The sequence below is a fragment of the Magallana gigas genome, chromosome 2 (genome assembly GCF_963853765.1).
Source record: "Magallana gigas chromosome 2, xbMagGiga1.1, whole genome shotgun sequence".
In the NCBI taxonomy this organism is placed as follows: domain Eukaryota; kingdom Metazoa; phylum Mollusca; class Bivalvia; order Ostreida; family Ostreidae; genus Magallana; species Magallana gigas.
Window position 1 is genome coordinate 22,021,329 of NC_088854.1, and position 19,843 is coordinate 22,041,171.

At 33.7% G+C, this 19,843-nt stretch overlaps 1 long non-coding RNA gene across 2 annotated transcripts in view; it reads right to left on the reverse strand.

The window, feature by feature from the left end:
- LOC105340244 (uncharacterized) overlaps window positions 1-19,843 on the reverse strand; it is a 34,675-nt gene that overhangs the window by 14,506 nt on the left and 326 nt on the right. The window contains exons 2-3 of one of the 2 annotated variants that reach the window (XR_010710877.1): window positions 18,054-19,582; window positions 17,540-17,677 (exon numbers count right to left, since the gene is read on the reverse strand). This is a non-coding gene — a long non-coding RNA (uncharacterized lncRNA). Of the gene's footprint in view, window positions 1-17,539; window positions 17,678-17,997; window positions 19,583-19,843 lie in introns of both variants that reach the window. The other variant, XR_010710876.1, reaches the window with a different exon arrangement.

Here is a 19,843-nt window from a genome sequence, read left to right on the forward strand (position 1 = left end):
TAAACGATTTTTTAAAACAATCCCAACCTTCATATAAAAGGAGGATATTTTTATAGGCAAGAGGGGTGTTTTACATATATCGTTTAGTTTTTGTTCATTTTTAGATAGTTGAATGGTCATGACTTTTAAGAATTTTCTATATAAAAAAGCCAGCTATACCGGGGATTAAATCGAGGGGGAGGGGGTATCCTGTCTTAAATTACCTGTGGGAACAAACATTTTAATTGTGAAAATGTCGGGCGGGTGGCTTCCATAAAGATACCCATATTGCCTGGATAACTCCTCTTACAGTATTCAAGTAGGGTAGAAAGGGTTTTTTCTGCATATAATTAATTTGTACATATAGGCCTATAAGAAATGTGCATATAAATTACTGCATTTTGATTTTTTAGTATCTTTGCGAAAATTGCCAGTTGTTAAAATTAGTCATTTTTGTCATGATATATAGCGAGCGCAGCCAACCGGCGCTGTGCGCCAAAGAGTAAGCGAGCTTTAAGAACCGGTGCGCGGTAAAAAAGATCGATCTAAACCTACACATTTATCAAGAAAAATATTTTGACAGCATCTCAGCATGCTTTTTAGCTCTAGTAGTGCAATGCCCAAATTGGCAGACCTTTCACTCGGAATTTACGGTTTCGGGAGGTTTGTGGATTCGTTTAAAGAAAGTCCATCCAAAATTACCATATTTCATATCTCATAGATTCCAAGTTTGATCACTAAAATCATAGTTTGATTTTAAGGGATTTATTGAACAATAAAGATTCACCTTTAAAATTAAAAAGAAAATGAATATTAACATAGTAATCATATGTTGAAGTTAACATTGAAGTCTATGATAAAAATGAATTTCAAATACTAGTATATATTTTAAGTACATGTAATTTTCTCACATTTATCTCGGTAAAAAATTTCAAAAGCGTGTCCTTTTTCGAATATGCTAACATATTTCATTATTTACCATACATATTCTCAGAAAATGATTTTTTTTTTAATTTTCCCAAAGGGCAGACAACTCTTTAAAAAAGTTTAAAGTGCAAAAAGTTCATTTATTTGACTACATACATATCTCCGAGCTCAGTTAATGTCAGCCCCATTTTAATTTTAATATACGTATATGATTTAGTACAGATCAATCAAAATTGTTAAAGAACTAGGTACTAGGTTAATGCCTAAAATTCCAACATTTTTTAAGTTGTTTATGAAAAGTAAATAAATGCATAATTACGAATATGATGTCAAGTGTAAGCGATAATCGTGCAAAGCGTTGCTAAGCAATATGCACGATGTTTTCCGGAAATTAACATATTCAAGGCAATTTTTACTATAGAATTTAAGCACAGTCCTCGAGCAAAACGAAATCTAATTTTTTAAAAATATAAGTAAAAAGAGAAAATATTTTAACATAATTACATTTTGCTCGAGGCCTGCGCTGATAGTTAAATTTCCCATTTTGTGGCGAGTTTTATACTGGTGGTTTCAGTCGGCAACTTGAATTCTCGGATGATGCGGTTATTATCGCCGTACGTAATCATGATCAATTATCGATGACGACAATCCGACAAGATAACATTTATTTATCTTCAGTAACTTTCATTACAAAATAAGATAGCATCTTTAATATATTTTTTTTAATTTATACATTTTATTTTAAACTTTGTTTTTTTTTTCCTATGGAAAATATGAAACAATGTACACATACACATTTTGTACTCGGAACAATGATACATGTAACAAATCGCATCACCTTTCTTCATTATGATAAAATTCTTATCAGAAAAAAAAAATAAAAACTCACATCCAATGTAAACATTTACCGCTGCACTGACATAAAAAATAAGAAGAAAAAAAACAAGAATGGTACACTTCCTAACTCATGAATAAAAGGTTCTGGTAAGTTTATAATTGATTGATTTTACCTGCATCAACTTTGAAAAAAAAAAAAAGCAATTTGATTTACTAATGAATAAAAGAACAATCTGGCAGTTCTATGTTTTGATCAGTGCTTTCACCTGCAATAACTTTTGAAATAAAAAAAATATTTCAGAATAATTCACTTGTAAATTAATGCTAGAATTTATTTGGAACTCAAAACATTCTGAAAATAGACAAAAGGATGCCTCTAATGCAGAACACCCATGCATTTTAGGCTCCCCCTAAAAGCAGAATGCAACCAAATCAGCCATTTTAATTTCAGCACATTTTTAAGAACAAGTCCTTGGGCATCATTTTATAGTATATTCAGGATACAATATTTTAAAGAGCTATGTTACCCGCAAAAAACAAAAGAAGAAATCATGAAATTCTGCATGTGTAAAATCCGGATGTTTTTTTAGTTATCTCCCTTTATTTTAGAAAATCAAGCCCGGACTTTTTCATCCCCCCCCCCCTCCGGAAACAACACGCATCAAATTCGAATGACCTCGCATTATTACAAAACCGGGATAGTTAGACCTCTTACACATTGTTTTTCATCTCATTAAAAAAACCCAGCTCCTGTCTCGAGCGGAAACGCCCCAAATTCAAAGGAAAATTCGGGAATTATTTTGCCTCAGCCATGTTTTAAAATATAAAGTACTGTAGTGACATCTGCAATGGGGGGAAAGCTGCTATATAGTAGGTTTTCCGGGTGATCAGCTATTATGGGGGGAAAACTGCTATACCTATTCTTTACCTATTCTTTATTGACCAAAGGAGCCATATGGCTCATGGGCATATAATACATACAATTAACAAGAGAATGGCGGGGGATTCTACATGGTATATATATACTCGTATCTATCAAATGGTGTACAATATCATTAATATATAATGAATATGTAAATATACGTAAGACATATAAAATCATAAGGAATTGACATATTAATTTTTCTCTCAGCTTCGAATTCGAAGCTTTCAATAAATATTGGCAAGTTTCTGAATATATTTGAAGTTATCATAACTAAACAACTGTATGAATTTGAAAATGGAAGGTTTCTTATAGTAAAGTAAGGTTTCTTATAGTAGTAAGGTTTTCTGTATTTTTCTCGAATATTTGAAAAAGCAGGACAGATCAGTACAAAAAGAAATTCGTCATCTATCTCTTGAGAATGTATGTTTAAAATTATACCTTCCATTTTCAACGTTTATGGAATGCGCTGATATTCTATATTTCCACAACAGAGACTTTTCTTTATGTGACAACCGTTTCAAAAGATATTTCTGTAAACAAAACTGTGAAGCTATTTCCTTGTATACTATACATTTTGAAGAATTTTCAAAAACACTACAACAATTCTGTATGAACGCGTCTGTGAGGCGCTGATCAAATAGTACAACAAATTGTTTAACATTAGTAACTTCTTGTTGTTCCCAAAAATTCCCAATTATTAAACAATTTTTCATTAATACCAAGTTTAACCAATTTATGCCATATACAACAACGGTCGGACATTCACACGTTGCCGCGATCATATTGAATAAGTCATGTGTTTAGTCAAATGTATAACATTTCTATTTTGTTAGTTTTACGTTTTTTCTGCATCATTTAATATAATTTTTTGCACGCACAGTCCATTTACTTTATGTTTTAATATATATGTGCTGTAAAATTAATGTTTGTATCGATAAAGCCGATGATAGTCTACAAACGTATAGTTATACGTTGAAAGCGTTATACCTTAGAATTTAAAATGAATAAAATCCATGCGAACACGACTTTATTATTTCTGTATTGTTTGTACATACATACATGCACGCACGCACGCAGGCACGCACGCACTCACGCACGCACACACAGATACATAAGAGAGAGAGAGAGAGAGAGAGAGAGAGAGAGAGAGAGAGAGAGAGAGAAGGGGGTATTCGTTTGGTCGATTGGAGAGCTGCAAGAGTAATCCGAATTTGCTCGTTTGCCATATATGGAGATCTCTGGTAGATCTCGACGGTCTAGTATAGTTATCAAAATGTAGTAAAGAGAGCATCCAAGTACAGGATACCTGAACGCAGATAGTTATAGCTTCATAACTGTAATAAAATTCGTAATTTTTTATATTCAAGATGATGAAACGTACCCATTCAATGCCAAAGAAGTACAAGGAATTCATACTGACTTTTCCAAAAAAAAAGACGAAGAAATGAGAATAAGAGAGAAGCAGAATTATTGAATATTAACGATGATAATGAACTTCAGAACGATCATAATACCAAAACTAAAAAATGCAAAAATGATAACTTTGATGAGTTGTTAAACAACACCAATTCTAATAGAGATGGTGATTGTTTGCTAGACCAGAAAATCGAGACAATAAGTAGTAGCTTAGAATATGAAGAAGATTTATTGGATGATGAAAAAGTTAATCTGAATATCACAAAAGGAAGCAATGGTCGGGAAGGAAAGAAAAACACTGCCAGTTTAAATAATTTGGACGATGAGATAATCGATGCGCAAGAAGAAGATTTGAGGTCTGCGAGCACTGATCATAACAATTTTGATGAAAGTTTTAGTGACGATAGCATTGAAGTTACAAGTATCAGCACCAATTCTAATAGAGATGGTGATTGTTTGCTAGACCAGAAAATCGAGACAATAAGTAGTAGCTTAGAATATGAAGAAGATTCATTGGATGATGAAAAAGTTAATCTGAATATCACAAAAGGAAGCAATGGTCGGGAAGGAAAGAAAAACACTGCCAGTTTAAATAATTTGGACGATGAGATAATCGATGCGCAAGAGGAAGATTTGAGGTCTGCGAGCACTGATCATAACAATTTTGATGAAAGTTTTAGTGACGATAGCATTGAAGTTACAAGTATCAGCTCGTCGGAATTCAGTGATCATCACGTTCTTTCTTCTCCAAAATATAAGCAATATGAGGGGTGTATTGATGACAACGAACAAAGTAATGATGATAATGAAATCGACAACAAGGACAGTGACATTGAGGAGGAAACTAGAAAGGAAAATGACGAGGAAAGCGACGAAGACAATACCAAAAAACACGAAGATCCCGGCGCAAATTTTAATTTCACAATTCCATTTTCTGAGTGGGCAAAACTTCCTTATGTAGACAAAGTGTCTTACAAACGCCTTGGGGGAAATTGGGCGGATGTCTTTGCAAAACACTTTAACAAGGTTCAACCAATGTGTGTCTTGATTTTCAAATACAACCGAATAGCTAGATCCCACAAGGCCGCCAACTACGGTTCATTTTCTGCTCATTGTAAACATGAAATGTGTTCAGCAAATTACAAAATGACCATATCAGACGAACCCGAAGGGAAATCATCGGTTGTAGTGAATGTTTGCCAAACAGGAAAATTATCGAAAGAAAATGAAGAAAAATCCAGATTTGTTAAAGGCCAACGACGAAGTGCAGTGAAGCAAGAATTGAGCACTAAGTCCCCATATATGTATCGGTCCGAGCTTTTACTAGAAACCGATACAGAACAGCTTAACGCCGGTAATTATTCAGGTGTTCCTACCAAAGATGTCCTAAATCAAATAAGAGCAGAAGAAAAACAGTACGAGAAAATAAGCGACTGTGTTATTCGAGAAATTTATGCTGTAAAAAGAACATTAGAGATTATAGATATAGCTGCTAAACCAGTCAATGGCTATATTCAATTCATCGGTTTTGAACCATTTTTTGTGATAAATTTTTGCGCCGAACAAATAAACATACTTCGGGACGCTTGCAGACAAGAGGATTGCTACTTGTACTTTGATGCAACAGGTTTATCTATGAAAAGACCGATGGACCAACCAAAACGACTTTACATGTATTGTCTTGTTCTCCAAACTAGGCGACACAGGGGAGGAATTCGAGTTGCAGAGATGCTGACAAATGACCATACAACTCCATCAATTAGCAATTTTCTTTTGCGCATACGACATGCAATTACCACAGGCAGTCTTTATCGAGCCCCAAGAAAAATTGAGACTGATTTTAGCTTTGCCATGATTAATGCTGCATGCCGGGCTCTTAATTCTTGCAGTTTGGTTAATTATTTAATAGATTGTTGGAACAGCATAACGTCATCCACGTATATGTCATCAAAATGCACTGTTCTGCACATTTGCGCTGCGCACATGCTGAAAATCTTTCAAAATCTAATTGTTCAATTCACAAATATAAAAGATGTAAGAAAATTTTGGTTGTATGTATTGGCAAGACTGCAGACATCAACTTCTTTAGAGATTGCGTCACAATTAGTCGAAGATCTTTCAACAATATCAAAGAGCAAGCTTCTAAGCAAGCTAGCGAACCGCGCATTGAAACGACTAAACAGTGCAATACAGATGCAGGATCCAATTGTTGAGGAAGTTTATGATGTTGGCAAAACATGTACCTCAGAGGAAATACTCGGAGATGAAACTTTAAGGTCGCAATCTCCTTTCTTCAATCACTTCAAGCATATTGTGGAAAATGCTTATGTTTCAAATGCATTAGGCGACAAAAATCCGTATTATATTCCAGAGCTCGCCGAGAAAATTCTGAAACAATACATGCCCTTCTTTCCTTTGTGGTCAGGCGTTTTGCTGCAAGAACCAGACAGAAATTTAACTGAAGGATCAAATCGAGATACTAACGCTGTTGTTGAGCGTCATTTTGCGACTATAAAAAATGAAGTATTGCATAAAGAGAAAAACATCAATCCAGCAAAAGCCTGTCGTCTTCTCTACATCTCAGCAAAAGGCTTGGCAAAGGCATCCCTTGCCTCCATAAAAAAACAGAGAGTCAAAGATGACACCCAAGAAGAGGAAAAGTGGCAAAGACCAGGCCAGCGTAATGACATTAAGAAAAAGAAATCCAAATATTTTTCAAGCCCCTCCAACCAGAAATTTATGAAAGTAAACACTGAAGAAAATGATGAAAAAAAGCAATCGGAATCGGAAAACTCTTCGAAGAAATCGTTCTTCAAAACTTCAAAACGACCACTTTCAAAATCAAACAAAGGTCAGAAAGAACAAAAGAAAGAGGAAGATTGTACGAGTTCAGGAAAGTCATCATTTGACTTCACAGACGAAAATGCCATGAGATGGGGTGGCTTTGACAAAGATTATACAGGCATTTCACTGTCAAACACTTGTACTATTGACAACATTCTTACTGCTTTGCACATAATCATAGTTTCTCGTTCAGATGTCAAGCAAAAGCTTTCTCAGGGTAAATACACTGCGATCCAGTTAGTGTTGGAGATTTGTCTAAATGACATGCAAAAACGGCAGTGGACAATGGCAAAAGTAAAGTTTGTTAAAGACCTGCTACGGAAACATGGCTCGAATGTAGATTTGTTTGGCTCTGAATTTGAAATGGCAGTGAAACACTTAGTTAGCCCACAACGACACATTACTCAAAGAAAATGTATTGAGTGTTCTGAGAGAAGGTCCTTCCGACATGACCTTATCGAATTAGGGCTCGGAAGGAGTAACCAAAATACAATCCAAGACCTTTTATTTGATTGGGAACATGGAACATCGTCCCGTTGTCCCGTAAGATGTGGTGGCAATACAGAAACGATTCAACATTTTGATTCGATACCTGTATTATTATTTGTATCAGTTGACTTGGCGTCTGCTGAAGACAGACTGATAATCAGTTCCTTAGAAGATCCCATCAACGTTGTTGACCAGCTGTACGATTTGTATGCAGCAACTCTGAATAGACATGGCCACTTCTGTTTGTTGGTGAGGTCTAAATCCGATGAGCCATGGTATTGTTATGATGGTCTTCGAAATAAAAACAGATTTGTAAAACTTGAACGTTTTAGATGTAGATCAAATGAAACAGTTGTCCATTTAATATATGTCAAAAGTAAGAGCAACTGAGAGAATCAGTTTTCAGGTGTCACCTGAAATGACAGGCATCGACAGAATTGATAGAAAAGAAATGAATTTTTTTTGATGACTTGGAAATTTCTGTAATCAAGTTTTGATCAAATACGTTCATTCATAAATAAAACAGAACCGATATTATGTAAATACATGTTTGTGACTTGTAGCAATATGTCTGTTCTTTTCTTTATTAGGCATATCATATGATCTAGTTTATACAAGTTGGATTAATAGATCACAAGCATTGATCTGTTTTGTTTATCTATTTTGGCTAGGAAGCTCTGATATGTTTGACCAAAGAGTTTAGGTACACTGTCAAAGTCAATCCATTCTTTATTTGAATTCGTACGTTTTTTGAACTCGTTGTTTATTCATTTTAACTTAGTTTTGGTTGGCTGGTTGTTTGTTATGCTAGTCACTTTATTCATTTGTATGTGCATATAATGAGTGCTAAGTCATAATACTTGCTTTCTCATTATAAAATTTAAGGTCTATTGGCTCTTTTTCTGGACTTCGTACATTATGTATGTAATAAACACCACATAATATCCTTATATGATAGAGATGTATTTCATAGTAGGAAAAGGAATTCAAGAAATAAAAAAAGTTTTGCCTTTGAAACGAAGGAACTTAAATAACATCAAAACCCTATGTTGTGAAGTTACACATGTTTCTTTTAGAAAATGTTGTAAAGTTATATATACAATACAGCTAACTTTTCTTTCATTTCATTGCCAGTTACTAGTAGCTAGCTTTACCTATCTGTTCAGGGCCATACTTTTTTCTGTTTTGTATGTAGGGGGTCAGTTTCTAGTCCCATCTGACCCCTCAATATCTACTGGTTTTTTTTAAACATCTTTGCCATTTATTTGAATAAATGGTCTATTTTCATCTTCAAATATGTTATGTGTTTCTATTTTTCATCAAAAAACCTAGTGCAGTCGTCTTGCCTCTTAAAAACAAGGGAACTTAGAGATATTTGTAACAAAAAGTTTTAGAAGCTGACGATATTTAAAGGGATATCTGAGCAATTGTGTAACAATATCATATAGGCGACCTTGTAGAATGTTCTAATTAACCAGACTTGTAGATATCTTGAATCTAAGTATACAGGTACTTAAGATAAAATGACATTACCTCCAAAAATAAAGATATATTTAGCAAAATGCTCTAGTAGCTGACTATATAAAGAGAGATATCTGAGTAATTGTGTGGTTATATCATGTGGATGACTTGACAGAATGTTGATATTAGCATGTCTGGCATATATCTTCAATCTATATATTCAGCTACTTGAGATATATTGACAAAACAGCCAAAAAATAAAGATATTTATAACGAAATGCACAAGTAGCTGACTACATAAAGAGAGATATCTGAGTAATTGTGTCGTTATATTATGTGGATGACTTGACAGAATGTTGATATTAGCATGTCTGGCACATATCTTCAATCTATATATTCAGCTACTTGAGATATACATGTATTGACAAAACCGCCAAAAAGGATGATATTTGTAACGAAATGCAGAGGTACCTGACTGCATAAAGAGAGATATCTGAGTAATTGTGTGATCATAATATGTGGATGACTTGACAGAATGTTGATATTAGCAAAACTGGCATATATCTTAAATCTATATATTCAGCTACTTGAAATATATCGACAAAACCGCCAAAAAAGAATGATATTTGAAACAAAATGCACAAGTAGCTGACTACATCAAGAGAGATATCTGAGTAATTGTGTGATTATATTATGTGGATGACTTGACAGAATGTTTATATTAGCATGTCTGGCACATATCTTCAATCTATATATTCAGTTACTTGAGATATATTGACAAAACCGCCAAAAAAGAATGATATTTGTAACGAAATGCACAGGTACCTGACTGCATAAAGAGAGATATCTGAGTAATTGTGTGATCATATTATGTGGATGACTTGACAGAATGTTGATATTAGCAAGACTGGCATATATCTGCAACCTATATATTCAGCTACTTGAAATATATCGACAAAACCGCCAAAAAAGAATGATATTTGAAACAAAATGCACAAGTAGCTGACTACATCAAGAGAGATATCTGAGTAATTGTGTGATTATATTATGTGGATGACTTGACAGAATGTTTATATTAGCATGTCTGGCATATATCTACAATCTATATATACAGCTACTTGAGAGATATAGACAAAACAGCAAAAAATAAAGATATTTGTAACAAAATGCACAAGTAGCTGACTACATAAAGAGAGATATCTGAGTAATTGTGTCGTAATATTAGGTGGATGACTTAACAGAATGTTGATATTAGCATGTCTGACATATATCTTCAATCTATATATTCAGCTACTTGAGGTATATTGACAAAACCGCCAAAAAATAAAGATATTTGTAACGGAACGCACAAGTAGCTGACTACATAAAGAGAGATATCTGAGTAATTGTGTCGTAATATTATGTGGATGACTTGACAGAATGTTGATTTTAGCAAGACTGGCATATATCTTACATCTATATATTCAGCTACTTGGGATATATTGACAAAACTGCCAAAAATAAAGATATTTATAACGAAATGCACAAGTAGCTGACTATATAAAGAAAGATATCTGAGTAATTGTGTCGTAATATTATGTGGATGACTTAACAGAATGTTGATATTAGCATGTCTGACATATATCTTCAATCTATATATTCAGCTACTTGAGGTATATTGACAAAACCGCAAAAAAAGAATGATATTTGAGACAAAATGCACAAGTAGCTGACTACATCAAGAGAGATATCTGAGTAATTGTGTGATTATATTATGTGGATGACTTGACAGAATGTAGATTTTAGCAAGACTGGCATATTTCTTACATCTATATATTCAGCTACTTGAGATATATTGACAAAACTGCCAAAAATAAAGATATTTATAACGAAATGCACAAGTAGCTGACTACATCAAGAGAGATATCTGAGTAATTGTGTTGTAATATTATGTAGATGACTTGAAGAAATCTATATATTCAGCTACTTGAGGTATATTGACAAAACCGCCAAAAATAAAGATATTTGTAACGGAACGCACAAGTAGCTGACTACATAAATTGAGATATCTGAGTAATTGTGTCGTAATATTATGTGGATGACTTGACAGAATGTTGATTTTAGCAAGACTGGCATATATCTTACATCTATATATTCAGCTATTTGGGATATATTGACAAAACTGCCAAAAATAAAGATATTTATAACGAAATGCACAAGTAGCTGACTATATAAAGAGAGATATCTGAGTAATTGTGTCGTTATATTATGTGGATGACTTAACAGAATGTTGATATTAGCATGTCTGACATATATCTTCAATCTATATATTCAGCTACTTGAGGTATATTGCCAAAATGCAAAAAAAGAATGATATTTGAGACAAAATGCACAAGTAGCTGACTACATCAAGAGAGATATCTGAGTAATTGTGTGATTATATTATGTGGATGACTTGACAGAATGTAGATTTTAGCAAGACTGGCATATTTCTTACATCTATATATTCAGCTACTTGAGATATATTGACAAAACTGCCAAAAATAAAGATATTTATAACGAAATGCACAAGTAGCTGACTACATCAAGAGAGATATCTGAGTAATTGTGTTGTAATATTATGTAGATGACTTGAAGAAATGTTGATATTAGCAAGACTGGCATATATCTTCAATCTATATATTCAGCTACTTGAGGTATATTGACAAAACCGCCAAAAAATAAAGATATTTGTAACAGAACGCACAAGTAGCTGACTTCATAAAGAGAGATATCTGAGTAATTGTGTCGTAATATTATGTGGATGACTTGACAGAATGTTGATTTTAGCAAGACTGGCATATTTCTTACATCTATATATTCAGCTACTTGAGAGATATAGACAAAACAGCAAAAAATAAAGATATTTGTAACGGAACGCACAAGTAGCTGACTACATCAAGAGAGATATCTGAGTAATTGTGTCGTAATATTATGTGGATGACTTAACAGAATGTTGATATTAGCATGTCTGACATATATCTTCAGTCTATATATTCAGTTACTCGAGGTATATTGACAAAACCGCCAAAAAATAAAGATATTTGTAACGAAACGCACAAGTAGCTGACTACATAAATTGAGATATCTGAGTAATTGTGTCGTAATATTATGTTGATGACTTGACAGAATGTTGATTTTAGCAAGACTGGCATATATCTTACATCTATATATTCAGCTACTTGAGATATATTGACAAAACCGCCAAAAAATAAAGATATTTGTAACAAAATGCACAAGTAGCTGACTACATCAAGAGAGATATCTGAGTAATTGTGTCGTAATATTATGTGGATGACTTAACAGAATGTTTATATTAGCATGTCTGACATATATCTTCAATCTATATATTCAGCTACTTGAGGTATATTGACAAAACCGCCAAAAAATAAAGATATTTGTTACGGAACGCACAAGTAGCTGACTACATCAAGAGAGATATCTGAGTAATTGTGTCGTAATATTATGTGGATGACTTGACAGAATGTTGATTTTAGCAAGACTGGCATATATCTTCAATCTATATATTCAGCTACTTGAGATATACTGACAAAACCGCCAAAAACTAAAGATATTTGAAACGAAATGCACAAGTAGCTGACTACATCAAGAGAGATATCTGAGTAATTGTGTGATCATATTATGTGGATGACTTGAAAGAATGTTGATATAAGCATGTTTGACATATATCTTCAATCTATATATTCAGCTACTTGAGGTATATTGACAAAACCGCCAAAAAATAAAGATATTTGTAACGAAACGCACAAGTAGCTGACTACATAAATTGAGATATCTGAGTAATTGTGTCGTAATATTATGTGGATGACTTAACAGAATGTTGATATTAGCATGTTTGACATATATCTTCAATCTATATATTCAGCTACTTGAGATATATTGACAAAACCGCCAAAAACTAAAGATATTTGTAACGAAACGCACAAGTAGCTGACTACATAAATTGAGATATCTGAGTAATTGTGTCGCAATATTATGTGGATGACTTGACAGAATGTTGATTTTAGAAAGACCGGCATATATCTTACATCTATATATTCAGCTACTTGAGATATTTTGACAAAACTGCCAAAAATAAAGATATTTAGAACGAAATGCATAAGTAGCTGACTACATCAAGAGAGATATCTGAGTAATTGTATCGTTATATTATGTGGATGACTTGACAGAATGTTGATATTAGCATGTCTGGCATATATCTTTAATCTATATATTCAGCTACTTGAGATATATTGACAAAACTGCCAAAAAAGAATGATATTTGTAACGAAATGCACAAGTAGCTGACTACATAAAGAGAGATATCTGAGTAATTGTGTCGTAATATTATGTGGATGACTTGACAGAATGTTGATATTAGCATGTCTGGCATATATCTTCAATCTATATATACAGCTACTTGAGATATATTGACAAAACAGCCAAAAAATAAAGATATTTGTAACGAAACGCACAAGTAGCTGACTACATAAAGAGAGATATCTGAGTAATTGTGTGGTAATATTATGTGGATGACTCGGCAGAATGTTGATATTAGCAAGTCAGGCATATATCTTCAGTCTATATATACAGCTACTTGAGATATATTGACAATTGACAGTGATATAGTGCAATGTACATCTTAAGAACAAAAATAGAAATCTTTGGTATGTGTTCTCCCATGGACGGTAAGAAGTATCTAGAAGCCAAGTTTCTTTAATCTCGTAGCCAGTTACTAGTAGCTAGCTTTTCTTACTTCTCGTAGCCAGTTACTAGTAGCCAGTTACTAGTAGCTAACTTTTATTTAATCTCGTAGCCAGTTACTAGTAGCTAGCTTTTTTTACTTCTCGTAGCCAGTTACTAGTAGCCAGCTACTAGTAGCTAACTTTACCTATCTAACTAATGATATGTATTTATCATTATGGCTGCATGAAAATTGGTTAGCCACAGTTTTACAGTTTCTGGCATTAAAGCATTTGAAACATGGCAGTTTGCCTTGCAAATGTACTGGTAAATATGGGTTACTGTCGTATCGCCCCAAAGCCAAAGCGCCCCATGCACGAGCGCCCCAAATTTTTTTTGGAGCGCCCCAATTACGTTTCACGAGCGCCCCAAATGTATTCACGAGCGCCCCAAAGTAAAATTATCATTATACCTTACGTCTTGGAAAATTTGCACGAGCGCCCCAAATTGGATTTTCCAATATTGTACTAAAATCGGGATCGTTTTCACGAGCGCCCCAAAATGATTTTCCTGATTATGTCTTTCTGCATAGAATCTTGTTGTATCATTACACCTTACGTCTTGAATAATTTGCCTGAGCGCCCCAAAATTGGATTTTCCAATATTGTACTAAAATCGGGATCGTTTTCACGAGCGCACCAAAATGTTATCCTGATTACCCGGTATGTCTTTCTGCATAGAATCTTGTTGGATTATTTTTTCACGAACGTGCCCTGAAGTTGCATATGATTTGTAAGAAAACTATCTTATGATTAGGAAATCATTTCCACGAGCGCCCCAAAATAACTTATAACTTTGCTCTCAAATCAGCATTCTATGTTGCTATAAAGTTAATATTTGACTACATGTGTAATAAATATTTGAAACCTGATTTTGCTTTAAAATGTATGTTAGAGAATCTCACTTTTACGTTAATTAAATAAGCATCATTTACACGAACGCCCCCCAAATGAGATTATTCTATTTTGAACTAAAATCAACGTTGGTGTGTGAGTCCCCAAGTTTGGATTAATTTCACGAGCGCCCCAAAATGGTTTTGTTTATTATTCGCGCGCACCAATTCTGTTGAATTGTACAAAGTATTCTTATTTTTGAAGGAAATTTTTAATAATGTCAGATATAATCCAACACAATTGTTCCTCTACTCTCAAATTTTCCGCGCAAACCTCTAAATATGTTTTTTAAGCTTACATTTACAGTCAATAATTATTTATAAGAACAAAAAAAAACAATGCGTAATATGTGTATTATATATGTTATAATTGTATCTGCAGTGATATATAGGGCCAATGGGACGGGTGTGTCATCATGCGCGGATCCAGAAATTTTTTCCAGGGGGGGGGGGGGGGGCGAAGGATAATTGTGTTTGCCAGGGGGGGTCCGAGGCATATTTTCGCGATAATTTTACTATGTAAATTTAATAAATTTTCATTTTCCGGGGGGGGGGGGGGTCGGGACCCCCCCGACCCCCCCCCCCCCTCTAGATCCGCGCATGGTCATTATTTATTTTGTATTACATATACCGTATGTGTTAAAACATTAGCTTCCGAAGACAACTGACGATGATGTAATAGAAGGGGAAATTCGGAAACATTAAAGGGTGTATAGGGAGGGGGTATCCTGTCACAGTATCAGGAGAAAACGTACCCAGACACGCGGGAGACGTTGGCTTCGTCGCGTACACCTTTGATTAGATGTGTGTACACCATGTACTAGTAATCACTGTGTGTATTGTATGTATACGTACATTGATTGTGTTCGGTATTTTGTAGAAACTATAAATATTAAATGAACTAAAACACACCAAAAGGAAACGTGATATTTATAAAGGAAGCAATAAACAGACCTGTTTACAAATATTGGCATATATTCTTTAAATTAATTATTATTAAACAAGAAAATCTAATTACATGGAAAATTATGATCTAAGTTTGTTCTTATGATTCGAATTTCGTAATAAGTATCCAGTTAAAAGGTATGCATAGTTGTAGGTTCTTCAAATTGTCCTTATTTGTAAATTCTTTAATTTGGCGTAAACACCAAGAAACATTTATATAAAGATTCTGTTTATATCTGTATATATGAACATTTGTTAACTTAAAATATTACGACAGTTTACGGAAATATTTGTCATCGCTTTATATCAGCATTTTTATTTTTGTATAGCAAAACATATTCTGGGACGCTCCGAAATTAAAATAAAAAAAACCATTAATAGCTTATGACTCGAAAACTACATTTTGAAATATAATAATAGACAAGCGAAACTTAAACAAAAAAAAACACCAAAAAAAAAAACAAGCAAGAATAGCAGCACTTGGAAAAAAAGTCATTTTACATTCATAATATTACGAAACTTATTTTGGGGCGCACGTAAAAAAAAAAAACAACAAAAAACAACGACATGATTTACCATTCGGAGCATTTGGAAATTTTGCTCATAACATTCCAATTATTACTTTGGGGCGCTCGTACGTGAAAAAATTTAATCATGAAAAAAAACAACATTTGGGGCGCTCGTGACATACACTTGGGGCGATCGTGAATTGTACTTGGGGCGCACCAAGAAAAATTTGGGGCGCTCGTGCATGGGGCGCTTTGGCTTTGGGGCGAAGTGACCAGCACCCGTAAATATCCTTCCAGTAAATAACATAACAAGAGGCCCATGGGCCACATTGCCCACCTGAGGAACAATAGGTATGATAAAATCCGCTTTATGGAGTCGTTATACAAACTATTTGGACAAGGCAGTGTAAAACATGTAGATCCATTTTTTCCCCTGAATATTCTTATGTTTTAAATCAAGTCCCTTTTCTAACAGGATGATTTTATAATCATATCACATGTTGAGCATTGCAGTTCTCAAAGAGATCGTAAACAGTTGTTTATATATGGGATATAAACCTACATCAAACTCTGAACTCAACGTGAGGCCCAAGAATTGCCCTTGAGCCAAAGTATAACCAATTTTTAAGAATCGGCAATACCTTAAATTGCTTGCATGTAAGTAAAACCATATATTGTAACATTTTAATTTTTGTGAATTAAAATGTTTTCCTTTGTAAAATTGGATCACCAATGTGGCCCCATCCTACTCTTAAAGATTTGATTTAAACAAATTTGAATTTACATTATAAGAGGTTGCTTTCACTTAGTTTATACAGCTTTTCTAGGCAAATGGTTTTTTAGAAAAAGATTTTGAACGATTTTTCTCTATATATTCCTTTGTAAATTTTTGTCCCAACCCCCACCCACCCACCCACGTTGTGACCCCATCCTATCAATTTGAACAAATTTGAATCTACAGTACCTGAGGATGCTTCCACAAAGGTTTCAGCTTTCCTGGCTGATTAGTTTCTGAGAAGAAGATTTGTAAAGATTTACTCTATATATTCCTAGGTAAAAATTCAACTCCCCATTGTGGCCCCATCTGGAAAAGATATTGAAAATATAAAAAGTCTACAGATATATAATGGGTTGATCAATCTCATAGATGGCTTGGCTTTAGCTTGCCACTTATGAGATTGATCAACCTGATATATTTCCATTGTCAGTTAGTAAAAAACCTAATAAGTAATGATATCCAGAAGTTTGCATTGGAATTTTTGACCAGTTTCCTTAATTCTAACTTCTTAGAACTTTCCCACCAAAAATCAATACAAATCTCTATTTATCTTTTTTAACTTTTGTGCATCATCTTGTCTGCTAAATCAAGCACATTATTACTGATATATTATAATTAAAACAAATACAGCTGTCCTTATATGGCTTGAATGCACTAATTTGTGAGGATATCCTAATGGTAATAGTTTAAAAGGATGATTGCCAACACTGTGCAATAATTTAGTAGATATAGTTTGTATGTTTAATGTACATTTATAATATTATTCATTTCTATACCTGTGAAGGAGTACTTTCAGTACCAGGGTCATTCAGATGTTTTGTAATTTTAAACCCGATAGGGTGGCAGCCTAACAGCACATCTCATGTTACTGGATCTATTGTTGGGTTGTTTGGGATTGTGTCAAGCTCAACTTCCTACAAATTAACTTGTACATGTAAATGAAATCAATTGGGGATACGTCTGCATCAAATTCTTTCATTGATTTATTTGATATCCTTTCTGTGATTTTACATAGTCCAAATCTCTATTTTAGATAGTCCAAAAAGATGGTGACCATCTCGAAGGGCCCCACTTACAGTATACCAAAGAAAGAACTAAAGATATATAGAGATATAAAACTAGTATGGTATTATTTGACAGTCTTGAATTTGTTCAGATGTCATTTCTGTAAATTGCAAGAACCTAATTTGAAAACCAGCAGAATGTTTGACATTACTTGAACAAAAACAAAAACATTTATTTTTGTGAGTCTGTTATTAGCCTCTCGTTTGTAAACAATAATTTTTTTACCTGGACTGGAAACAGTATTCAGTCTATTCGCATGTCTGGAACAGAAAACAAGAGTGATCGAATCATTTTCTCAATAGCACATGTACAAGAAAACTGAGAGTCTCTGCGGTATTAATTTGCAATTTTAATTTACGCTTGTCAATCACTCCTTGAACATGTCTAAAATATAATTTACAAGTATAGTGTATCTGTATTACTGTACAAATTTTTACTGTAGGAATTATTATCTACAGCAGTTGTCCTTCTTGGTCCATGAAGACAAGTACTCATGCGGCTCAGGTGAGCTAGACTTACTTACAGATACTTGCTTTCACATTAATTTCCCCAATTGCACCCTATATTTTTGTCAGAAAGATATTTTTGAAAAGAACATATCAACATGTACAGTTAATCACTTGTATGCAAAGCTGTGAATCCCCATATTATCCTTATTTTTTATCAATTAGGGTTTGAACAAACTTGAAAAACATGTAGCTTGCTGTCCTTCTCCCATATCAACTCTATTCTTCATACCAGACTCAAAAATTAGAGCATTGAGGGAGCCTTATACATTTCAAAAGCTTCTGCAAATGTTTTGATAATATATATGTATCACAGGAAATCAGAGGCAGCCACCTGATGATATTCATTTTTCTCTAAATAAAAATATCTCCTACCAATAGTATGCACTTTATTATTATGTATAATTGTTTATCAAAAATTTCTCCCTTAAACCTGATTTCATTTACATGGAGGTCTTATTTTCTCATTGCAAACAAATTGATAATGACAGTTCAGCTAGGTACCAATGAGGTAAATGATTCTGGAGAAAAATATTATTTTAAAATGTCCCTCCCAAAGTCATTATTACAACACTTATATATCCCCATGCAGAGGAGTAAGACTTTTCATGAATGGTTTAATCATTGATATCTCATCCTTGAGCTAATAATCAAAAGGAGTCATCTACAGCATGTACTTCTTAGGGGTACCACAAATGATGTGTGTCCTATAGCTATTAAATAGTCTTACCAACTGACTGGGGGCATAAAAATCAATATCATTGCAATAGAATACTGCAAATCATTAGTCCACTTTTCTCTGTGCTTCAACCAGACTAATCAAATTGGGGGGGGGGGGGGGTATGGTTCTGGTGTTATAGTGACATTATAAAGAAATATTTCATTCTCTAAAAATTATCCCACAATTACACAGCATACAGTAAAACACAATTGTCGCAAACCCGCTCATAATGAAAACTGACACTTTATATAGTGAAATGATTTTCATTCTCCATTGGTTAAAAGCACTTTGTGAAGCTAATGGATATTATGAATTACTTATGCACTGTAGAACATACCAAAATTGCCCGTTCCTAGCACTTTTTATGAGAATGTTTTACTGTATTACACAGCAATAATGTGGTGAAATATTCTGCATGTTGAATCATACATAATTTTTTAAAGTTTTGCCATTTGTGGTTATAACTTATACAGAGGTGATGAAAGTTAATCCAGACTTGGTGGTTTGCATGTCTTCAGATCCATGATCTAAAATGAACATAAAAAATCAGTATGTATCATTTTACAAATTGTGGTCCATCAACCCAGAGATCGACTTGTAACTTTCATCAGAGAATGACAAACTTGGTAAAAAAATAAGGAATGCATTGAATTAAATCCTCTAAATGTAGAAAATAAACAACTTTTGGTAAAAAACTTTTTTTCTGTAACTGCTGTTCTGGGGATCGATTTCTAAGAATACCAAAAACTTCTTGGGGAGTGGGGACCAATCTCACAAACTGTAGGCAT